The following is a 23566-nucleotide window of genomic DNA, read 5'->3' as shown; positions in this document are numbered from 1 at the left end:
CACTTCTCCAGCTACTGGCATCATATCACTTTCTTCCTTTGACCCTTTGCAACCATCTTATAAGGATCTCTATTGTTACATTGGATCCACCTAGATAATCTCATCTGCTCTCTAAAAATACGTAATTTAAGCACACCTGCAAAGCCCCTTTCCTATGTAAGATAACAATGACAGGTTCCAGGGATTGGATATGGATAGCTTTGGGGATGGGTTATTGTGCAGCCTACCACAGAAGGGGAGCTTTCCACCTTCAAATAGTCCATATATTACAGACTACTACAACCTCCTAAATCACTCAGTATTATTGCTTCAAGATAGTCACTACTAATTAAAACAGAAGCAAAAAAAATATGAACTGAATATAGAAATTACTTTTTTAATTTCAATACTTTTTCTATGTTTTGTGACTCGAAATTCCTACTTAAAGCAATACTTATATATGATGACCAGTCTTTTCTTTCTAGTATATTCTGAAGGACTTTTATAATAGGCTTACACATTTTACTTTGTCTTCACTTTGAGTGAAACCACTTTTGATGATCTTACCATCTTCTGTCTCACTTGGATAAAATTACTTTTGAGGATTTATTTATGTTTTACTTGAGAGAGAGAGAGAAAGAGAGAATGAGCAGGAGGGGCAGAGAAGGAGGGAGAGAGAATCTCAAGCCTAAACCACACTGGGGGAGGAGCTCAAGGTGGGACCCAATCTCACCACCCTGAGATCTTGACCTAAGCCAAAACCAGAACCAGGCACTCAACCAACTGCACCACCCAGGCACTCCAAAATTAATTTTTGAATCAGATTGTCAATGATTGAAAGCTTTCAGCTAGGAAAACTGAAATAGGATCAAGTGAGAGCTGTAAGTCTCTATTACAATGTTGCCTAGCAACGTAGTTGCAGGTTTCCATTATAAGGAATGATACTATTATACAAAAGCATCTTAGGAAAATAATGATAGGAAGTCCTAAGCTTACAAAGAAGCTATCATTTCTGGTTAAGGAAAACAAAGTCATTGAGCTTTCCAGTGAAGGTCATAGAGCTAAAAGGATAAATTATGATTTAAGTCAATAAAAATTCTGAAGTTATTATTTCCTCATTCCTATTATTTATGTTCTGGTGCTTTGCAGTCCTTTATTATCTAGTATCTTGGAAAAGCAAAAAAAAAAAAAAATCATTAAACAATAAAAAAATCATTACGTCAATCAACAATAACACACAAGTATCATGACATACTATACCCAGATCTACAGTAACACTGAAATATTCTGTAAGCGTTTTGACATTTATTTATGTGAAATTCAGAACATTGCAATGTTGTTTTGCAAATATAAATGGAACTGAAGTGCTACTTAATGTTCATTTTGAATCGAATGAAACGTGACATAGGTAATAGTAGGGGACTATTGGTCTAGGAAAAGCTATAAAACACAGTCACAACAAATAATGTGAAAAGTCAAATTTCTTTAGATGTTTTACCCATGGTAATACATTAATATGAAGTGCCATTCATAATGGAAAGAAAAAAAACAGTTCAGGTACATTGGTACGCTGGTTTAATTTTTAACAGGTCATCAAGTTAAGTACTGATGACATTTGTTTACATTACCCCTGAAAACTTTAAGAGTACACATCATTTTTTTTTTTTTTTTTAAGAGTAGACATCATTTTAAGGCTACCTACTGAATTCAGGGTAATAGTCTCTCTATGTACTATCATGTTAATCCAGCATTAACATTCTTCTAATAGCTTGCTAGTACAACAGGAGCCAACCTAACCCTAGATTGGTCAGCAAGCTGCCCTAGAGTGGCCTTCCATGAGCGGGTGTTTCTTACACCAGCAAGGCTGGAGCCCAGTTGCAAATACAAGTCTTCTATATCAATTAGGGGGTCCCTGTCAACTCCCAAATCCTTTTTTAATATAAGAGGTATCAGAAGCTCTGGGTGCCTCTCCTGAAGCACAATTTGTTTTGCTTTCTGCATGCACAGCTCAAAGACACTTCTCCGAGTGTCGGATATATAGTCCAGGGGACTGTGAACATTCCACCAGCCATGTACCTAAATGTTTTCCTAATAAATAAGCTCTAAGCTCACACTAATTGTCATCTCTGGTTTTATTTGCATCCATTATTCAACCCCTCATTGTTTAGATGAAATTGCTGCACTTTTAGAAATTTTAATTGGTTTTCTTATGGACATGGAAACTCCAGAGATTTACACAAGCCAGGGCCAGTTTCTTCAAAAGATGTTTCAACTATAACATGAAAAATCATGACAAAAATGGTAAGAACCACAGGTATGTATAAGTATCTTACTGTTTGAATGTTTGTAGTAGTCAAAAAGTATTTAAAACTAAAATATTATCATCAAAGACCTTCCTGGATCATTTCACGCCTAAAATAATTTGTCTAAGTGACCTTTAGATGGCTCTATTAATTTCCTAGGGATACCATATCAAATTATCACAAAGTGGGTGGCTTAAAACAGAAACTTATTCTCCCACAGTTCTGGAGACCAGAAGTCCAAAATCAAATGTCAACAGGCCCACCTTTCCTGTAAAAGCTCTAGAGGAGAATCCTTTGCATCTTCTAGCTCCTGGTGGCTCCTGGGTTTCTTTGGCTTATGCTATTATAAATCCAATCTCTGTTTTAGTCTTTCCATGGTTTTCCTCTGTATATCTCTCTGTGTTGTTTTCTACATCTTATCAGGATATTTTCTTTGGATGTAGGGCCTACCCAACTCTAATATAATCTCTCCTCAATTCTTACCTCAATTAAATTTGAAAAGACTACTTCCAAATCAAGTCATGTTCAGAGGTTCTGAGTAGACAAAAAATTTTGAGGGACACTATTCAATTCACTAGATGGTATATAACACGTATCTATATACGTAATTTCTAAGGAAGATGAATGCTGTGTTTTACATTTTAGGAGAGTTCCTAATCTGTTACATGTCATGATTGGCCAAACATTCAATAAAAGTGTCTAGTATAATTCTAATATCTTTGTGTAATTGGAGTTCCATCCAATGTCCCAAAAGTCCCAGAGCTAGTGAAAGAATAAGATGGGGGAAGGGAGAAAATTTATCTCCAACACCCTAGCCACACAGGTAGGTTTTATTAAGCATTTCTAGCACCTACCTCAGTAGAGAGAGGGGAGGAAGTAGTAACCAAAGAGAACCGGTTACTAACTACCTGTTCCTTCTAATCGTTTGCCCTGTTTTCTGAGGCAAGGATTTCCTTCTAGATCCCATGATGCTGTGTGGTGAAATGGTAGTAACTCTCCTGAGACAGATTACCTTTTCCTGGTCTTCCTTTTTGTTGTTCACAGGGACCTATGACCAGGTTCCTTTTCTCCTAGGGATAGAAGAAACCTACTGATGACTGGTCCATCCTGTCAAAGTTGCTATGTAAAAGTCAAAATCAAAGACTCCTTTCTTATTAGTATAGAGAGCTAAGTACCAAGAACCTCACCAGTTTTTCCACCTTTATTGCCTCTATGACATCTAGCAATATCAAAAATTAAAGGAATTATATAATCAATAGTTACAAGAATGTAAAGCTTTTGCTTTCTTTTACTGAAGTACATAAATATGCTCACTCTTGCACTCCTTCCCTCATCTCTCAATAATCACAAAATACAAATTTAAGAAAGCACATTGATAGCCAGTAAGATACTTCAAAGGATCTTTATATGTGAATTTGCTTAAAATATTTGGAACAATGTCATAGCCATGTGATTTCTTCAAATTTTAAAAAATGGGAATCAGTAGAAATTCTAAGGAAAAAATAATATTTACTTTTAAATGAATATGCATTATTTGAAGTCTATTGCCTTCCCAATGTTCAACTTTTCCCAGTATGACCATTGCTATATGTAATTTTTTTAAAAGAGCACAGTCCTCCTTGTGACTTCTTTCATGACATTTCTCTTTAAGATGAAATATAAAATGAATTACAGAGACAAATATAATACAAGATAAAAAAATAAATTAATTAGTAAATAAGGGTGAGTGGAAATAAATTTTAAAACTATTGGATTCCTCCAGGAATGTCATAATTAGACACACTCTATAAAATCAGGCTCTGTCCAGTTGCTGGAGGAGATTATAGATTGAGTATGGTTCCTACCAACAAGGGCATTTAAAGAATCCTGAGACATTAAATTTCTCCACTATGTTCATAAATTGAAATACACCAGTATAATTACGAGCAGCTTTTCTTTGATATTAAATGAGCTTTTTCTTTGATATTAAATGTAATTCCCTCTCATAAAAAGGGATTTGGGTTATGTGGTAGAAAAAGTCCTCATTTATCAACCTAGAATTAATACAATAATGAATTGTAAGTTGATGTTTGTGTCAAAATGTCTCAATAGAGGCCATAATACAAAAGAACACTTCAGTGGAAACCAGTTCTAGGAGGTTTGTAAACATTCAGGAACACTTACATGCAGCAGCTACAGAAGAATCATCAAATTAGAAACATCTTGGCTCAGGAGATCATTGTAAAAGCATATCTCTTCTGTTATGAAAATTATCAAAGTATGCTTCATACCAAAGTCAAGTTCTATTTAATTAACAGTTTATATTCTTAAATGATTTCTAAGACTTAATGAGCTTTTAATAAAATATATTAGTTAGAAATATTATATATATAACTTCATTAAAAACCCTTAAAAAACTCATCTAATATGTTTGACAACACTCAGTTTTGTGTTCACTTTATAAAATTAATAGTAGGACTTGCTAGTCAAAGATGACTCAGGAATGATTCAGCATTGTTACAAGAAAAATAAGAAAGCATGAAAAAAAGAGCATTATTTTCATAGTATACATGGGCAAGCCTCAGTTATTAAGGTTGACCTTATACTTGAATCCATCATAAAATGAGAAGATGGAAGACTGAAGTTATATTTTTGGCAGACAAGAGCATCTTTGGTAACAATGTAAATAAGCAATGGATTTGTAAGTGTTCCTTAAATCTTAATATATTTAAGTGTAGAAAACAGATGATACTTAATAATTTGTGTGATGATTTTTTAATGTCATATTTTATAACTTACTTGAAAATTGACATAATAAAATGATGAGATCTCTTGAAAGCAGAGGACAAGAATGATGACCTCTGCAAACAATGCTGAACAGAACAAGAGTCAGATAGGCAGTGTGGATTTTGAATATTTAAGAACATAAAAGTATTATTAGTTAAATAATTTTATATCATTTTAGACAAATGTTTTGTTATAAAAATAACAAAGAATTTATGGAAAATATCATAATTAAAAATGTAAAAGAAGTAAATAAAATCCCTGTAACTCCTACTAGAAAAAGCTATTGCTAATATTTTTTAGTTGTGAGAGTTTTGTCCTGTTTTTCATGTAACTTATCTACATATTCCTCAATATTATAGAAATGATCTAAAAGAACAAACAAAATAGTATTTATTACTTATATTGTTGGAAATAACTAAAAGCAAAGGTTATTACAGAGACAAATCTAAATTTCCTATAATTATTATTTGTTCTTAATTACATTTATCTTTTTTCTAGGCCTTAAAAATATTAACTCAAATACTGGGGTTTATGTCTCTTTTTCAAGATCACGTGAAGTAGTATTAAAATCGTTAACATTTTATAGCCTTTCAAAATTCACAAAGCACTTTAAAATTTTTATTTAACATATATAATCTCAATGGCACCTGTAACATTTAAATGTTAACTTAATGGCACCTGTGACATTTAAATGTTAACTTACAGAGTACTTACCAAGGCAGAGCTGCACACGAGGTCTTACAGTTTTTGAGACAGCTCTTTACCAGGAACACACAGAAGTTTCTAATGCAAACTTCTCATGGTTTATAAATTTATACTTGATAAACTGCCCAATCTTGTTTGATATAATATATTGATCATATAGAGGGGCACCTGGGTGGCTCAGTCGATTAAACAACCAACTCATGATTTTGGCTCAGATTATGATCCTAGGGTCCTGGGATCAACTCCCATGTTGGGCTCTCTGCTTAGGGGAGAGTCTGCTTCTCCCTTTTACTATCCCTCTATGTTCTCCCTCTCTGGCTCTCTCTCTCTCTCTCTCAAATAAATATATAAATAAATAAACAAACAAACAAACAAATAAATAAATAAATAAATACAATCTTTATGAAAAAGACACCTTGGTTTAGAAATATCTCTTCTTTCTTTAGCATCACTAAGTAGCTCTTCTACTCCCACTTGGAGTTTTATATTGATATATAAAATGTGTGAAAATTATATTGATATTACATGTTATAAATGTGAAAATACATATAATTTCACTTAATAACTATGTTTAGAGTAATACATAGATCTTTGAAAAACAGTTTAAAATTATAATAGTATAATTTGTCTTTTACTCTATGCTCTTTTTAATTCCTTTGGCCCTATAATTTTTTTAAAGTTTTTATTGTTTCCTTTATTTGCTTGCAATGAGGAGAGGTTGTTTAAGAGATGTAAAATAATTCATAGCTGAAACTTGTCACCTCTAATCCTGCCAAGTGATCAGTGTCTCTAGAACTAGAGGCTAATATAATGCTCCACAGCATTTACTACTTTAATGGCCATTACAGGCCTGAGAGGAATTAAAGTAGTTAAGCTTGACACAAATTATTGTTATGACCAAAATACATACACTAGCCATCAAGATAAAGAGGCACCAAGATTTACATGTGAAGGATGCTATGTCTCCCAAAATGGTCAGGGTGTATTTTTTGGTTTTATGTAATGTGGCAATTCACATACAGAAATAAACACCATAAATTCATAAAAAGAAAAAAAATACTTCAAGTTGGGCCATAAATACACTCATATTTTATACTTAGTGAGGAGATTACAAATTGAAATTTGGTTTTCCTTAATTCTTCAAATATTCTGGATTGTTTAAACAGTTTGATTCTCTCTGATTCTTAACACATTCTGAAGGATTGTTTTTATTTCTCTTTTCTGCTGCTTAGACCATACAAATCAAGTAGCGTGAGTAAACTACTATGAATTCTGCTAAAAGACTTGCTACAAATATTTACTTGGAAGAGTTTGGAAGCATCCATTGTCATGACTGTTTTAAATCCAGTCTCAGAACAGTGCCTTTAACTTTTAATGCTGACAATTGGAAAAACATAACAAGACAAAGCTGGAGAACTTGGTAATAACAAATTTGGTTACTGTCTAAAAAAGTGACAATAGGGAAGTCATTATTTTCCCCTCTCATGTGAAATCTATCTATCGTCAATATTTCTAATGTATTTCTATCATCTATGTTATAGCACAGATGGGTCCCATACTCTTTATTATAATTGAATTGCTTTGTTCCTGATGATGTCTAGTTTTAACTTCACTGGAACATTGCCACGTTTCTAGTTATGCAAGTATTTTATTGGAGACATACGGTTTAAAACTCAGACATTTTTTTTCACAGATTTCTATCTACTTTATAAAGGAACCATTGACACTTAGGCATACAGCACAATATTAAAAGTTTTAAAATCACGAACAGGTTTTATGACATTAGCTTGCTCGTCCATATTTATTGTCATTCTGTCCTGGACTAAATATTTAATGCGCAAATAGATAAATGGATATAAGATTTAAGATAAAGTTGGAGGGAAAATGACACAAGGAACTTACATAAGCAAGTCAAATACTGATTTTAGATATATGCAGTCTTTTTACTAAGTATTCTTGTATTTGATATACTTAATATATTCTGAACATAAATCATATTGATTGCAGTAGAACAACAAAAAATAAAACAGCTTTTAATTTCATGCCAAATTTTGAGCATCTGATATTTAATTCATGCTGTTTAAAATTTCTGAGATGGGGCAGCTCCGGTGACTCAGCGGTTTGGTGCCGCCTTCCACCCAGGGCGTGATCCTGGAGACCCAGATGGAGTCCCACATCCGGCTCCCTGCATGGAGCCTGCTTCTCCCTCTGCCTGTGTCTCTGCCTCTCTCTGTGTGTCTCTCGTGAATAAATAAATAAAAATATTTAAAACTTTAAAAAATCTGAGATGATAGAATTCAGATCATTGTATGATCTTATGTTTCCCATTTGAAATAACACATCTGAAATTTTGTGTAATTACCTTTGAGAATCAAAAAAAATATTAAAAGTTAGTGATATTACCTTCTCTGTACATGTTAGCTGTTTAGCCACCAGGTCAATAGGTTTCACAGTAGAATTAATTATAAAGTAAGTATTTAATTTGACATTTCAGATTGCTCAGCCTATTGATTTTTCAGAACTCCCTCCTAAAGTCCTATTTAAAAAATTCATAAGGCTTTTTTCTTTAAATAGGTTAAGAGTATAAACATTTTGCTTTTTTAGCTTACCAATGAAATTATGTATAAATGTGCAGAATGCCACTGGAATCTTTTGTTGGTATCATTATCCAGAAGAGTCAATCTCATTCTCTCTTGCAAAGCTTTTTGCTCTACATTTCTGATGCTTTATTCATCTCTGTATGCTTCACAGAACTGGGAATCTCTTTTTGTTGAAAATACATTGTTGACCATCTTCACTTTTTTTTCCGGGGTAAGTGAAGGATTTGCCTAAAATCACCAGCTTGTCATAATTCTAGTATTCTTGTTTGTACCTGCTTTATATCTGATTCTGATAAAAACAGAAAAACAGTGCACTGAAAAAGTGGTATATCTAATTCAAAGTCATTACTTTAAAAATATGAAAAAAAATGATCTGTAAATCCTGTTGTGCCTCTAATGTTCTACAGTTCTGTGGTTTATAAAATACTGTTCCATAGTTGTCTCATTCAATCCTATCTATCATCTAGAATATGATAGGGAAGGATCTTTCTATCACATATATATTTTAATATATGTATTTTATTGCATATGTAATATATGTATACACCAGTTTCCCAGGAATAGAGAAAACTAAAACCAAAGGTAGTCAAAGTGGAAAGAGTTGGTGGGCTTGTGTTTGAACCCTAGATTGGGGACAAATTATCATCTCTGGAAGCCTCAATTATATTATTTGACAAAGAAGGATTAGGAGGGTCAAACATGCATATGCTTAATACATTGCAGGGCACAAAAGTTACTTCCTTTAAGTATTATGTTCTTCAGGATATATTATTCAGTTAGAAGGTATTACATTGTTAATATGGGAATCTGGACTAATTCTACCATGAGAAATTATTCAAAGTTTCTTTTTAGTGCCTCACACCAAATCAACTGGATGATTTATATATTATCTTTGTCAACAGATTTATTCACTAAGGTGACTTACCTCCCTAACTCTTAATTGCCCACTTTTCTCTACCTCTATATCAACCAGGAAAGTCCAAGACCCTATCATCCACCAATTGGATTATTGAAAGTCTTATTTAATTTCTAAGCCATTTGGTTACAGCCATAATGGATTTACAGGATTAGTTATTTAGTTAGTTGGGTATAGTTTTTATGACAAGAGGAAGGTATCCGCTGGTTATATAATCCTAACATAATGTGTTTTGTGTAATGATTAGTGGTCACTTCTTAATTCAATGCTAAATTCACAAAAGGCCTCCATTCTGCCACCAGTCCACCAAAAGTGCTCTTGTCAGAGTAACATAATCTCTGTTTTTCTAAAACCCATGGTCATTTCAGAGTCCTTGTCTTACACAATCTCTCAGTTATATTTAACGTGGTTAATGGCTTCTTCTTAAAACATGTTACTTGCTTGAATTTGGGATCCATGTTCTCTTAGCCTTTCTCTCTCATCAATCCCCGATTGGCCTCTGTATCTTGGGTGGAATAAATAATCCATGCTTTTTTTTCTCATTTGTAATATTGAAATGGCCGAAGACATAGTCAGTGAATCCCTTCTATTCTCTACGTATATGTACCTCATAGGATTCTCATTCTGAAACAACTATGACTTTCAATTGTATCTGTACTCTGTACCTGAAGTTGTAGATTATTATCCTGAACCTTTCTCCTGATTTCCAGAGCTGTATGTCCAACTGTCTAGTCATCATCATTTCATCCATGCTTAATGGGTATCCCAAACTTCGTTTTCTCTTTTCTTTTTAACTAGCATTCATTTGCACTAGTTTCTTGTCTTCCCACACTCTCCCCCAATACAGAAATCAGAGCCTAGAAAAATTGGAAGTTTATTTCCCAGGATCTTTTACCAGAATTCCAATATAGATACTGCCAATGAGAAGGATTTGTCTGGAATTTGAATGATATATAGAAGGAGAACCAATTTTTCAGTGGCAGTGACAAGGAAACATGTGATATATGTAAAGTTTGATCAGTACCTTCCTCCCATTCTCTTAAGATTTACTTACTTTGTTGCCAGAGGCAGCTGAGATAAATGTAAGCAGTTTCCACAACGTCTGTACTTAGTGATTGCCTAATGCTAGCAGTAATCTCCCCTCATCTTTTTGTTCCCCAGCCATTAACAATTTCATTCTAAGATTTTCATTCCATGCACTGACTTGTTTATGGTATCAGAGTGGTGCCTATGTTTGGGTCAAACTTTTGCCTTCTCAATCAGTGAAGAAATAGACCCTCAAAGACAGAATGAACTGATTACTGTTCTAGTTAGATAGGAAGGCAAGAAAGTTCTCATCATTGATGGAAAGGGAAAGACTGTTTTTTTATGGTATGCAGTAGCAAATTAATTAGATAGATTATGTCCTATAGTTACATGAAATGAGATTTCCATCAGAAGCAGATTTGGGATGATAAAACAGTTGTCACTATAAAATGGTATCATGAAAAGTTGCATATAAAAAACTGGAGAGGATTGACTGCTACTGAACACACTGCAGGGCAACAGAATGAAAATGACAAGTTCAGCCTATATTCTTTTTTTTTTAAGATTTTATTTATTTATTCATGAGAGACACAGAGAGAGAGAGAGAGAGAGAGAGAGGCAGAGGCATAGGCAGAGGGAGAAGCAGGCTCCATGCACCGGGAGCCTGACGTGGGATTCGATCCCAGGACTCCAGGATCACGCCCTGGACCAAAGGCAGGCGCTAAACCACTGAGCCACCCAGGGATACCCTCAGCCTATATTTTTAAACCAAGACATGGTTCAGAGAAGTAATGTGATTCCATGAGTCATGTCCCCTCCTTCTTCCCACATATCTCTGTGGAGAACAATCAGTCCACTATGAACTGTTGAATTATAGCCTGAGTTCATTCACAATATTATCACTAACCTTACATAAAACTTTAGGTCTCATTGAGGGACCTGTGAATTGGAGTGCAGAGGATTTGGGTGAATGCCAATGGGTCTAAGTACCTTAAAACTTCCAACATATTTTCAGTTAGAGTCACCACCTTCTTTCCCTTCCAAAGTCATCCTTTCACTGCTCAAATACTTCCTGTGTCCTTACTTAATACAGTTATCTAATGAGGAGATATCCATTCTTCATAAATTCCACATATATGACCATTTTTACTTGCAGTCATAGAAACCAGTAAAATAAATGAGATCGTACGTAGGTCAAAGCAACTTATATATCAGAAGAATTGCAAACTTTTACAAATGTATTCCAGTAGAAATCTAGAAAACAAAATAAGAATGGATTCTAAAGATGTGAGAATAAGGAGGAAAGAATATTAGACTGAGCCATGTTTATCAACATAGGAACATTCGCCATTCATTCATAATTCCATGTTAGCTCAAGCATCTAGGAGTGGCAAGGACAGTTCACTTAGTTGGTTAACCAAATCTTGGACAAAATAGTGGTCTTTGTTAGAAACAAGTGAGCTGCCAGAAATCGTTTGTTATCTTTTAGAGCAAGTAATCCAAACAGTTAGAGATAGGCATGATTACACAGAATAATGAGGGCGAATTGCTCACCCAACTATTTTCCTTTGGGAGGGACCAAAGGACAATTAGCTTAACCACGGTATTAAGAACATTGGTGAAGGGATATTCTTAACTTCTGGGACTGTACTCAGTAAGCAGGAATGAAGGTGAGAAATGTTGCCCTGAATATGGCTTGCTGATATTTACATGGAGGGGCAGAGCCTGTGCTAGCACTTAATTGCTGATGACACAGTAAGCGTGATAGGGGTAATGGGAAGCGGAGCCTGAGCTGAAGTCAGTAAACTGGGCAAGCAGCAATATTTGACCATGGCTAATTGATCATGGGGTTTGGGGAACTGAAATAGATGAGCACACTACTAAATTCTTCCTTAATTTGTAGAATAGAGGAAAGTCTCTCATGGTGCCTGGATGGCTCAGTCATTAAGTGTCTGCCTTCAGCTAAGGAGAGACTGCTTCTCCCTCTCCCTCTGCAGCTCCCTGTGCTTGTGTTTGCTCCCTCTCTATCTGTCAAATAAATAAATAAATCTTAAAAAAAATGGGGGGACGCCTGGGTGGCTCAGCAGTTGGGCACCTGACTTTGGCCCAGGGTGTGATCCCAGAGTCCTAGGATGGAGTCCTACATCGGGCTCCCTGCTGAAGCCTGCTTCTCTCTCTCTGCCTCTCTCTGCCTCTCATTCTCTGTGTTTCTCCTGAATAAATGAATAAAATCTTTTTTAAAAAAAGAAAAGAAAAGAAGTCTCTTGTTTGGTGAATATACCTGCTTGAGTCACTGTAATGGACAATATGGAATTCTCTCCCAATTCCAGGCTTGAGCAAATTTACTGTTCCATATCCCTTGAAAGAAGTGGACGATGGGTCTGTTTGAAGAAATACTAGAGACACCGCCAAGTACATGTACTCTAAATCTTCCTGTTTCTCCTATAATGTTCCCATGGCCATTTAAGAGGGTGGCTGCGGTTTAGGGAAAGAAAATACTCAGAATTTTGAAGAATTAATGATGTATTTGAAGTGAAAATGTTTAGAGATCTAAAACATCACTGTGGCCCGTGAATCAGGGAGGGGATTGTGACAGTCTGATGATAATTGGAGTTTGGGATGGAGTCTATGTTAGAGTGAACTCAGTGTTTGTGGATTTACCCATGAGTTTTCCTCCTTATTTGGAAGCTCACAAATTCCTTCTTTAGTTAAAGTGTACCTCAAACTAAGATTTATTATATTAGGGAGGACCAAGTGGAAGTTCCTGAAACTAGTTTCCCCACACCGTTAATTTATGGTTTAATAAAGTGGAAAACTGAAATCAGTACTATATCCCCAGAAAAATGACAGAATTTAGTGCCCCCATGAAAGACTTGAAAGATGTCTTTTGTGGTAGATCTTCATGGTAGGTCTTCATTTAACTCACCTATCTGGTATATCTAAATATGACTTGAAAAATGACAAGGAATATCATAAATATAATCAACTGATGACTCCTTTATCAGCTATGGTACCAGATATGGCTTCTTTACTGGAGCAACCAACAGAATGATTTTATCCTGATATACGGCTATTGATCCATGGTCAATGTTGTTCAGGCAGGAAAAAAAAAAAAAAAAACTTTGGATAACTCCTTCTAACTCACTCATTTTGGTCTTCCAGGAAATCAAAATCATTTGTGGCAATTTGCTATCATCTCTGCATTCCCTGATGTCTTGAAGCTCATAGCAACTTTCCCTGATCTTTGCTCCCTGGATCCTTCCTATGGTTTATCTTCTAATTCTCTGTATTAAATCTCCTCCTGCTGCTTTGTTATAAGTCCTAGAGGGGTTATTTGTTTTCCTGAATGAATTTTATCTAATTTAGCCCAGAGCTTTGTCCTCTCCAACTGTTCTTAGTCTCTGTAACTAAGACTTTCATTTATCCAATAGTTCAAGACAAGCCTCAGAGGTATTCTTGAAGGTAACCTTCATTCTCACCATTTCTCCCACTGGAGAAGTGCTTCTCAGGGCTTCCTACCACAAGGCATCATAGGTGCTCTCATTTCTGCCTCTAGGGCTCTTTCCCCCAGCTTTCTCACACTTCACTCTCTTACTTAATTTAGGTCTCTGCCCTTATGTCATCTGCTCAGAAAAGACTTGCCTCACTACTATTACTTTTCCTTATTACCCCTGGCTTTATAGCATATACTGATTTTGATTTTGACTGGTGTATTATTTTACTCTCTTCACAACTAGAATAAGCACTCCAAGAAAGCAGACACTCCATCTGTTTTAATTAATTGATATATCCAGGGTTGCACTGGTGGCTTGGTGGGTTCAGTGACTCAGGTCACCATCACGGGGTTCCGGGATGGGGCCTCGAATCAGGCTCCACGCTCAGTGGGGAGCTCGCCTCAGGATTTTCTCTCTCTCTGGCCTCCCCCACTCACCTCTCTCTCTTTTAAATAAATAAGTAAATCTTTTTTGAAAAAAATATTGATATATATGCATCACCTAAAATCGAGTATGCAATTAGTAGGAATTGAGTACGACTTTTTATTTGTTCATTTAAGTCTCTTTTTATTTGATCCATACTAAAAATACAACTGCATAAAACAATAATTAAAAATCTTTGTTGGTTGACATGATGTAAGGAGCACTGAGTATTATATAAGACTGATGAATCACTGAACTCTACCTCTGAAACTAATAATACACTATATGTTAATTAATCAGATTTAAATTAAAAAGAAAGAAAAGAAATGTTACAAATTTCTATATGTTGGTTTTTATATCCGGAGGCTTTAATGAATTCATGTATTTTTAAGCAATTTTCTTAGTGGTTTCTGTGGGTATTATAATTAAAATATTAATTTATAACAGTCTAGTTTGTATTAATACCATTTTAATTTCAAATATACAAAAATTTTGTTCAAATACATATCCATTCACCCTTTTATGCTATTGCCAAAAATTATTTCTTTAAACACTCTTGTGTCAGTACAGCTTTAATACATTTACTTATTTAATGAGTAAATAAATCTCATATATAAATTGTGTACTTATAAATTATTATTTTTAAATTTAGTACAAAATATATTCATAAACCATTTAAATGTATACAAATTGATTTTATTTTATTTATTCATGAGAGATACACACAGAGAGAGAGGCAGAGACACAGGCAGAGGGAGAAGCAGGCTCCATGCAGGGAGCCTGATGTAGGACTGATCATGGGTCTCCAGGATCATGCCCTGGGCTGATGGCAGCACTAAACCGCTGAGCCACATGAGCTGTCCTCAAGGATTATCCATTCAGGTGTTGTCAAACACACAGAAAATAACTTTCAAATAAAACTTAACTTAGTAACACACCAGTCTATGGATTCTTGCTTGTCTGGCCTGGCTTTGTCTGCTCTGAGCATGTGAAACTTCACTGCAGTTCTCAGGAAATGTCTTACCTAACCCATGTCTCTGTTTCTGCAGTGGTCATTTAATTTACTTTTTATGAAAACAATAAAAATTACTCTTTTAATGTTGGACCAAAATTCTGAATTGAGAAATATGCACTGTATAGAAACTTCATCATAAGTTCATCATCAATATAAGGAACATATAAATTATATGCATGATTTTCATGTTCTATTTTTTCTTTACTAAGGATGTAGTAAAGCCTATCATCAGATGCTGACATAATATCTTTGTTTCAGTCCAAATTCTTCTTCTACCTCTGTGCAAGTTCTGTGGCTCACCTTCTGATGACACATAATATTTCCATTCCATTTTGGTTGGCCCGGGGTGTCACTTTCTTCTATCAGCACAGTGATTGCTCAGGCTACCCTCCTGCACTTATTCTGCTGTCAGATTTTGGACAGCAAAGTACCAATTGCATATGTTAAAGAAGCTACATCTCCTGATATGCTGTGAAAAATGCCAATTCTTTTTTTTTTTTAATTTTTATTTATGATAGTCACACAGAGAGAGAGAAAGAGGCAGAGACATAGGCAGAGGGAGAAGCAGGCCCCATGCACCGGGAGCCCGACGTGGGATTCGATCCCGGGTCTCCAGGATCGTGCCCTGGGCCAAAGGCAGGTGCCAAACCGCTGCGCCACCCAGGGATCCCAAAAATGCCAATTCTTAATTTCAAGTACTATGAAATGGTGTTTCTCTCAGTCTTTTGTGCCTAATTGGTGCCTTTTACCTTCTGGGTCACACTGCAAGGATAGAGAAGTCTATTTCATTTCTGATGGTAAAGGAAGCAACTTTCTGAGGGGATCTGAGTTAAAATCAGATCCTTTGCTGAGCAGAAATAATGGAATTTAACCCTTCATGTTGAATACCATTAAATAATGTTCTTCTGGCTGCAGTAGATATTGCCATTTTATTGTTTATCCTCACTATAATTTTTCTTACATTCACAAATAGTGGTCATGCAACTTGCATGCTTATTTTACAGTAAAGTGATAAAGTAGGAAAGTCTTTACAAAGAAATTAGAATATCAATTACCAGACAATTATCTTTTCATATTTGTCAATTTTCTGACCTTCTTCTACTCAGACATTCATAACATTTTCTTCAATCATCATGCATATCACCTTTAGATGGTCTCTGCTGACTACAAAATGCTGTATTTATCCCAGTTACCTAAAAATAACCATACATATGCTTTCAAGGCATTACATGTGCACAATGCCTAGAATATGTGATGGAGGTAAGGGTAAGAGATAGGTAAGGGTGAGAGATATGCATTTGCAAATATCAGTGTGTTGGTGGTACCTGAAACTAGGAGATTGGTCAAGAAGTGTGTGTTCTGTGTTAAATCATATGGAATACCAAAATTGTAAGCATGAACAATGGAGTATGTGTCAACAAGAGGCACAGAGATGTGAAAATAACCAGGAGAGCATATGATTATGGAGATTAAAGGGTTAAGGATGGGTGGCTCCCTGGGTGGCTCAGCGATTTGGCGCCTGCATTTGGCCCCAGGCCTGATCCTGGAGGTGGCGGGGAGTCCCACGTCGGGCTCCCTGCATGGAGCCTGCTTCTCCCTCTGCCTGTGTCTCTGCCTCTCTCTCTCTCTCTCTCTCTGTGTGTGTGTGTGTGTGTGTCTCTCATGAATAAATAAATAAAATCTTTAAGAAAAAAAATTTTAAAAATAAAGGGTTAAGGAGTTTTGAGGATGAAGTATGCAATGCTGTCACATGATATAGCAAGTTATAGTGCTGTAAGGACTGAAAGTATCCTTTGAATCTGGCAGTTGGGAGATTTTTGGTGACTTTAAGGAGCCTGATCTCAGTGCAATGAAGCCACAAGACATATTCAAGGGGGTTACTTAAGGAAGTGGAGACAAAGCATGAAAGTCACACATTTAAGAAATTTGGCAAGATTATGAAGAAATGATATCAATTGGCCTAAATTATTTAAAAATAAAAGAATGAGCATGCAGATGATGCTATCAGGTAGTCATTTCAAGGGATATAAGAAGATTTTGACCTCCCACCAATTAAAAGTGTTAATCAAGACCTAAATGAGTTTTCATCTGACCCAGCCACAAGGCAGCCTTGTCCTCAAAAGGCTCACTTCAAGTCAAATGGGGGTAATGGTGAAGGTATTTTTAATGTAGATTTAGTCTCAGGCTTTTCTAGGTGCCTATATTAGAAATATGTATTAAATAAGTGCTACAATAAATACCACAAGTAGATAAATAAGTATATAAGCAAATAAATAAATAAATAAGCTGTATTAAAATAAAGGCACAGTAAAATTCAAGTTGCTGGTGGGAAAGAAGTTTATATGATCAACCAAATGTGATTACTAATTATAATAATAGCAAATACATAATATTTATAGTGTGCCAAGCCCTCCTCACAGAACCTTCAAGACATAGCTACTATTATTTTCCTCACATAACAGATGAAGAGACCAAGGCACAGAGAAGGGAAATACCTTGTCCCAAGTCCAATGGCTACTAAGTTGTATTGCCAGCACTTGAACCAAAGAGTCCAAATCTTATACTCTTAAACTCCAGCAGATGAATGCCTCCATAGTGAATGTAATTAGTTGACATCAATTTTGGCTAGTTTAATAAGAAAAGGAATTTATTAAGGATTAACCAGAATGCAAAGGTTAAAAGCTGTGTGAAAGAAAAAGCACCTAGAGTCACCCCGTGAAGTGGTACAGGGGAGGTACACAGCTGCCTTGCCAGGGCACAAACACTTCAGCATAGATGACAACGAGCTAGCATCGGTGATCTACACAGATCACAACACAGTGAGAACCAACATTGGATATTGTTTGCTATCCAAAGAACCTCAGTCATCCACTCTACTGAAACTGGCTGCAGTTCACGCTTCCTTGGCCAAAATGGATTCTCTGTGGTGCCAGCTTTTCTCATCTGTTTGACATCACTAATTTTTAACTTGACATGATGTATTTGAGTGGAACAGGCTAGGAAACTCTATACACCAGAATCTGGGACAGCAAGTATCTGGCTTCTATAAAAATGACCTTAGGAATAGGTTCAAGGGGCTTAGCAGTCAAAGCCGGAAAAGAAAAAAAGAAAGAAAGAAAAGAAAAGAAAGAGAAAAAGAAAAGAAACAAAAAGGCAAGTGTCAGCTGCATGGCTTGTCCAAGATGGCTAGAATGAACAGTGGCAGAGTTGACAGATTGGAAATAAATGGGGAGCTCCAAAGACTGCTCATGAGGTTAAAGAGAAGTCGGTGTGGGACAGGGATTGTGAGAGAAAAGGAGAAAGGTTCTCTCAACAGAGTGAAGTGTTCTAGTTTAAAGGTGTAAGGTAGAGCTAGTCCAGGTGATGGCCAGATCCCAGGATAGGTCCTAGATTTTGTTTGCCAAAGTCAATGGAGATAAAATTATCACATTAAAAAGCATTGTACATTTTAATACTTGCTTTTTAGATGAATTTTCTCCATGGACTTGGAAATCTCTCAACTTTATGATAACATTCCATGATGCAAAGAAGTTCTCAAAGGCTTTGGTGAATGAGGAATATGGCTTTTAGGTGGGTAGGTGACAACAATGAGGAAAAGTAATGAGTGCCAAAGTCACAAGGCAGGACTTCCAACCAATGGAGGTCCTTTACACAGCAATGGATCTCCCTTGTCTAGAGAGGAAGATCTGCAGGTAGGGAAGTAGTATACTTTTATTTATCTTGTCATTCATACCCCAGATCATCTGAGCTCTTCAGGCAGTATGTGACCTTGTCTCAGGGAAAAGTTGGAAGCTATTATACAGTTGAATTTTAGGAATTCCCACTATTCTTTATTCTTTTTTCCCCTCTTTCTCTCTCATTCATAAATTTATTCATGTATTAATTCAGCCAATAGATGAATGGATGGGTAAATAGAGAAAAGAAGGAAAGGAGGGAGGGAGGGAAGGAAGGAAGGAAGGAAGGAAGGAAGGAAGGAAGGAAGGAAGGAAGGTAGGAAGGAAAATATTTTTGATGAGTTAGCACCGTGCTAGGCAATAGGTATACCACCATGAACAAACCAATTGATATACACTATATAAAGACAAATTATAGTACTATGAGAGAAGGTAAAAAAGAGAAAATTTAGGTAGAAAGTTCAGGGAAGACCTCCCTGAGAAGCAAAAGTTAGCTGAAACCAGAGGAAGAGCAAATGTTAACACTTTCAGGTAGAGAATGCATCACATGCAAAGGCCCTTACGTGGAAAAAGGAAAGACTCGTTTGAGAAATTGGAAGAAGTCCAGTGTCTGAAGTATTTATGTTTGTGTTTTTCCTAACTCATTGATTTATTTAAAACTATCTTATGAACTGAGACCATATACTATATATAATGAAAGACTTTAGGAACATAGAATGTCTGCTGCAGAAACCTTGTAAATTTCTAAAATTTGAAAACCTTCAATGTGCATCCTTTATATAATATGATCATAATACTCATATATGATTATATATAATGTATAATATTTTAATGTTATATATTTAATAATATGTATTATAAAAGTTTCAATCTAGATTATATATTAAATGTGTGTATGTATAAGTATTGTGTGTGTTTATAAATATGTGAATATACAAATTCCATGATCTGGTTTGATGGGGCAGGCCATTCTCCTCAACTTAGAAGATAGTAATAATTTTGATACTACTTGTATAAACCACATGGGAAGTCTAAAGGTAGTATGGAGAAAGGACATTTTTCGGTATATGAACTGATTAATAAATCCCCCAAAATAAGTATCTATGTACCATCGTGTGTGTGTGTGTGTGTGTGTGTGTGTGTGTGTGTGTGTGAAAAGCAGGCAGATAACGAAAACATGATGTAAAAACACTAGGATGAGACAGGCAAAAAAAAGAAAAAAAAACAACAACAACAACAAACAGAACGCCATTGCAAAGGAACAACAATTCAGTCTAGGTAGGGTGACTTTGAAAGCATTAAGGGAGACAGTTTGTGAAATTGAAAGCTTGTTAGGAAAATCTCTTAGTACATCAAAGCTCAGCACTAATGTCTCTGAGCAGTAGCATTCTGATTTTCACTCCAGGAGTCAGCCTTGAAGGCAACGCATCTTGGTTGTTTGAAAGAAATGCCATCTACAACTTTTCTATGCTATCATAAATATATGTTTCAAATTATTTTCTTCCAATTCTATTCTGAAGGGACATTAATCTTGCTTCTACACTTTCAGAAATTTCAATTCTTTTTAAAGGCAGCAAGGATTCATGTTCTTTTTTTCTTATCTCAAATGCAAGAATCCTTTGGGCATTAATATTTTGAAGCGCTACATTATAAAGTAAACGAATTAAACAGATTTTTGGTACATTGACCATGATAAAGAAAATGATAGATAAGACACCAGGTGAAGGCAAAGAGAAGTACTGCTACCCACTACTTTATAGATAAAGAAACCAACGTAAGGAAAATGGAAGTACAAGCCTTAAATCATAGATTTACAATCAATGGATACAAAATAAGATGTGATTATTATACTTCTATTTTGCTAAATAGTGTTCTAAGGTTTGAGGATTCAAAGGTCATAGGTAAGATCCATGACCTTGGAGAGCTCACAGTCAACTGGAAGAGAGAAGGTAAAAAGATATAGTGGTGAAGCTTCGTATTTTAAGAAACTGTGTGACGTTCCAGAGGTTCATGTATGGGGTATCTGACCTATTGTGACCCAGGCCATCAGAAGAAAATATTTTGGGAAAGTAACTTGAATTTAAAAGATGAATAGAGATTATCCTGATGAAAAAGAAACAGTGAGTTTGGGCAAAAAGAATAGGTATGTAAATATTTGGTCATTTAAAACAATGTAGCATGTTGGGGAAATATAAATAATTTGGAATAGATGGAATATAGAAAAAAGAGGCAGAGAAGGTTAAGCAATAAAAATCAAGAGAGAGGTAGAGGTTAGATCATTATTAGCATTGAATATAATTTTTAGGTTTTAGTTTTTAGGAGGAAGCAGTGAGGAGTCGCTGATAGATTTCTAAAAGGGGACTATCCTTACCTGAATTGAAATTAAAAATTTATATGTTTTGGCAAACATAAGTAATTAACGGATTGGAAGTTGGCAAGACTACAAGGTTAGAAATCAAGTAAGATTCAGTGGCAGAAACTATGTAAAAGATAATGAAATTCTGTCTGAAAGAAGTTAGGATAGCTGGTGAAGCGAGGATTCTAGTCACTTGTGTGGGTTCTTTAATTACGCTCCATCACTCCCTCCATTGTTGAAAGTTGGAGGGAAAGGTGAGAGACTGGATTCAATTTGGAAAATGAAGAACCCAATCCCCACCATCAAAGGAAAAAAATCATCGCAATGCTTATAATTCATTTTAAAATATTTCAGCACAGACAGTAATTGGAATGTGTATATTCATCATTTAAACTATATTCTGGGAAAACTCATTCCACCTGATGAGGAATTCACACTGAAGAGGTGATCTGCTGGAATTATTCTGAAAGGGTCATACTTTAGGGTCATCTCTATAAGAATTATTTCTGTCCTTAACGTGACTTCACTAACCTACTGTAATGAATCTTGGAAATGGTAAATTTTATTAGTGATATTTGTAGTTTTATAATAAGTTTAATATCTATTAAAGATGGGCTTTCATAGGTCACTTTAGAGATAATATGTGCACCAGTTAAAACTGGTTCAGTTAAAAGAGAAGACATTTCACTTTGGTATGCACGTGGAAAACATCCTAGAAATTGCATTGTGAGCATCCTTAGGGATAACGCTGTAATTTGAATTCTAAATGATCCTGTGTCCAAAAGCCGCTTGGTATCAACTACAAGTAACATAGATTTTGTCTGTAAAATGTCATCTTGTCACCTATGAGTGACCCTTCCATTGCAAACTATGCTTAGAGAACATTAAAAAAAAAAAAAAAAAGCTGAAACATAATCAAGCCTATAGAAGAAACATATGAATGATTTTGTACTTCATTATAAGAAGATGAAGACGTAGAGCAATATGGGAATTTGTGATAAATTTCACTCTAAAATCTGATTTTGCTATTATCTGGCACTGAGATTATGGAGGAAGTGGCTAATCCTCATCCCCTCCTAACTACATTTGGCTATCCTTATCTACTAAAACAAACGAGATCTATGCATGATTATGGTGTTCTTTTACCTATTTGCTCTATGATTAATTCTCTGAACTTCCTCAGCATTGGTTTTATCTTAGGAAACTGACTTCTGCAAATATATTTACCGGACTCACTTGCCAACGGTTTGTGGATAGTTTGGGCCAGTAAGAAGTAGTTGTGGGAAGAGCGCCAAGAGGATAACTGCTATAATAAAGTGCTGGGAACATGGGTATGAGGATCCCTAGCATCCTTAAAGGCCCTTCAGTGCCTTTTTTCTGAAGGCAGGGAATGGTAGCTGGAGAGACCATCACTAAAATGGACTTTCTGGATTCTGGGGTCATAACAAAGATCTCTTAAAGTAGTTGATAACACTTAACAGGCAATGTGGGTAAAATTACTATAATGGGCAGGAGAGACAGATTGGCAATTAGAGTGTTTTATCTGTGTCTTCTGACAGGCAAAATGATTTTGGAGCCTCCAGGAATGAAACAGATGGGCCTCCTATGAGTGTATTACTGAATCTATGTAACTGGGAAAATGCTGAATTTGATGAGCAAAAGCATGCCTTGAATGGCTACAGTGGAAAGACAAGGACTATCACTGTCTTTAATTTTGTACATTTGAAGGCGGTTTAAACCATTAATTTTGATATACTACAACGCTCATTTTACACAATTAAATTGGAAGCACCAGTCTCTCTTTTATGGAAGGATTTTACTGTTATGTATTTGTTCATTTCTCATCTCTCTCTTCCCTCTAAAATGGAAATTCTGTGAAAGCGCAGAAAATTATGCTATCACATTGACCACTGAAACCAACAACCTATTAACAGTGCATAATAAACCAGTCAAATTAATGACTTTGTTTCTGGTGCTGTTTCAAACATTTATTATTTGTGTGATTTTATGAATATTTGAATGAAAAAGTGAAATCAGATCAGACATTATATTAGCTACCAGTCAGCTTAACTCAGAAACCACCCCAGACAGCTGTGTTTCAGTAAGTGAATAAGAAGATAAATTGCATCCATATTCAGTAGGACAAATCATCTTCTTAGTATACTTTTGTAGTTCCTGCCACAAACCTCTCCCTGTCACACCAGGAGTTTGGTGGAAGTGTTATTATATGGCTAGAGGTGATTTAAGAACTGGACAGTTGAACTTATCACAGAAATCAAAGCCATTTTCTTAATCATTTGTCTGAAAGT

This window comes from Canis lupus, chromosome 19 (assembly GCF_003254725.2).
Source record: "Canis lupus dingo isolate Sandy chromosome 19, ASM325472v2, whole genome shotgun sequence".
Taxonomy (NCBI): Eukaryota; Metazoa; Chordata; class Mammalia; order Carnivora; family Canidae; genus Canis; species Canis lupus.
The sequence above is the reverse complement of the archived record's forward strand: the minus strand, read 5'-3'. Positions refer to the sequence as shown.